This window comes from Euprymna scolopes, chromosome 3 (assembly GCF_053919585.1).
Source record: "Euprymna scolopes isolate OS-2025 chromosome 3, ASM5391958v1, whole genome shotgun sequence".
Taxonomy (NCBI): domain Eukaryota; kingdom Metazoa; phylum Mollusca; class Cephalopoda; order Sepiida; family Sepiolidae; genus Euprymna; species Euprymna scolopes.
This window is the reverse complement of record NC_136484.1, coordinates 168,747,569-168,749,841: the sequence shown is the minus strand read 5'-3', so window position 1 is coordinate 168,749,841 and position 2,273 is coordinate 168,747,569. Positions and strand designations below refer to the sequence as shown.

The 2,273-nt window shown below is 34.4% G+C and overlaps 1 pseudogene; it reads left to right on the top strand.

The window, feature by feature from the left end:
- Positions 1 to 296: 296 nt before the first annotated feature.
- Positions 297 to 430, top strand: LOC145265105 (U2 spliceosomal RNA; annotated as a pseudogene).
- The last annotated feature ends 1,843 nt before the right edge of the window (positions 431 to 2,273 follow it).

Here is a 2,273-nt window from a genome sequence, read left to right as displayed (position 1 = left end):
GAGGGTGAGAGAGAGAGAAGAGTAAGTTGGTGAGAGAGAGAGAAAAGAGAAAGAGGGTGTTGGTTTTATATTTTTATTATCGTCTAATATTTTGAAAGCTGAATTTCTAATAAAATGTGCATCTATAGGAGATAATGCCTGGGAATGTGTTCCCCCCCCCCACAGTTTAACAGTGGTGTGACGTCAAGAGAAAGAGGGTGAGAGAGAGGGAAGAGTAAGTGGGTGAGAGAGAGAAAGAGAGAGAAAAAAAAGAAAGACGGTGTTGGTTTTGTGAAAAAAGTTGTTATTTACAATTGTTCGCATTCTTGGCCTTTTGGTCAAGATCAAAGTGTAGTATCTGTTCTTCAGATGCTGCACTTCTATTTCTTGTTCTCTTTCGGTGGAGGAGAAATCCTCCACGACTGAGACAATTTTTATTTTTGTACCTTTTCTCCACGTTAAAAAACGACCCTGGTGTCTAACTCTGTCCCGTGGGGAGGCATAGTAAATAGGTACAATTGTTCGCCATTAGTGGATGTTGACGTCACGTCACGTGACATGACTAAGCGTTTTTTTTTTTTAGTATGAATAACATTTTTTGTTTTAATTATAAAGTCTACACTTAATTTTATAGAAAATGATGTATATATAATAGAAAAAAAAATTACTGGTTTTGTTGGATTCAAGTGGATCCCCCCCCTCCAGTTTAAGAGATAGCAGGTCACGTGGTAATATACAAAATGGCTAGCGTAAATATAAAGATCGGTTTTTTTATCGACGAATATTTTGAAAGCTGAATTTTTTTTTATTCCTGTACATTTTTTCCTGATATTTTTCGTTAAAACTCTTGTATAAATACTATTTTTAACCAGTTAAATACGTTGGAGACATTGTCATGGAGTTTAATAATCTCTAGAACAAAGCAGAAGAGAAATTACAAAAGTATCGGTAAAACAAAGTGTTTGTTTACATTTGTTCGCCATTACTGGATGTTGACGTCACGTCACGTGACATGACTAAGCGTTTTTGGATTATGTAATATTAACATTAAAATGACAGGTTTTTTTGGGGGCCCCCCCTAGGAGAGAAATGATCAGTTCACCCCCTTTTAATGGTCCGTTTGGTGTGGAATTTCGATATTTGTCATGCGGGTGATCAAGGTTCAATATGATACATAATTTGTCAACTTTGGTTGTGTCTGTCAAAAGTTTGAGCTGACGTCACGTCACGTGACACGTATTGAATAACGTTAAAATGACAGGTTTTTTGGGGGGCCCCCCTAGGAGAAAAACGATCAGTTGACCCCTTTCTACTGGTCCGTTTGACGTGAAATTTCGATATTTGTCATCCGGGTGATCAAGGTGCAATATGATACCAAATTTGTCAACTCTGGTTCCGTCTTTCAAAAGTTTTAGCGTTACAAACAAACATACATACATACATACATACATACATACATACATACACACCGATTTTTGCCTTTTATATATATAGATGTTCTATCTATTTCTTTGACAAGGAATAAAACGTGTCCATAAAGATGATTGTGTCAGTGTCATCATAATAAAAAAATGTGTAAATCGTTTTTTCTCATCAATTTTAAAGGAAAACACCTCCTAAAAAAACGAAAACAATTACGATCGCGGTTTATCTCTATTTCTTTCTTTTCATGACATTTTCATTTTAATTGCCTTTCCATATGCAACACATGAGAAGAAATAAAAGCAGAAAAGAAAAATGGCTTCCATTTAAAGAAATAAAACCTTAGGTTTCAAATTTCTCTACGTGTTTTATTTTAAATTTGAGAATAATAAAAAATAGATGGGAGAATATTGCACGACACTAAAGATTAAACAAGAATACGCTATACATAATAAAATGAAAAATGTCCTAAACTTCGGATGAACCTAAGGCCATTTTTATTTTTGTCTTGTTGGAAAAGCTGGATTTTACTCCCATTAAAACTCGATTTTATGTCTTACTCTGCCCTCGTGGGGACGGAAATAAATAAGTATGAATCAATAATTCATCTTTGTAAATAATGTCAATTAGACAATTGATCTAATAGACATTTGACCTTTTAGCAAAAAACAAAGTGTAGTATCTGTTTTCTTACCATGCTTCATCTAGTTAGTGAAGGAGAAATCCGTATAGACCAGAGTTTTCACCCAGGGGTAAACTTACCCCCTAGGGAGTAAAAAATTATATAGTCGGGGGTAAATAATTGAGGTACCTGATAATTAAAAATAATTATTTCTTTTCTGATTGTGTCATCTTTAAGAAATGTACAAAAT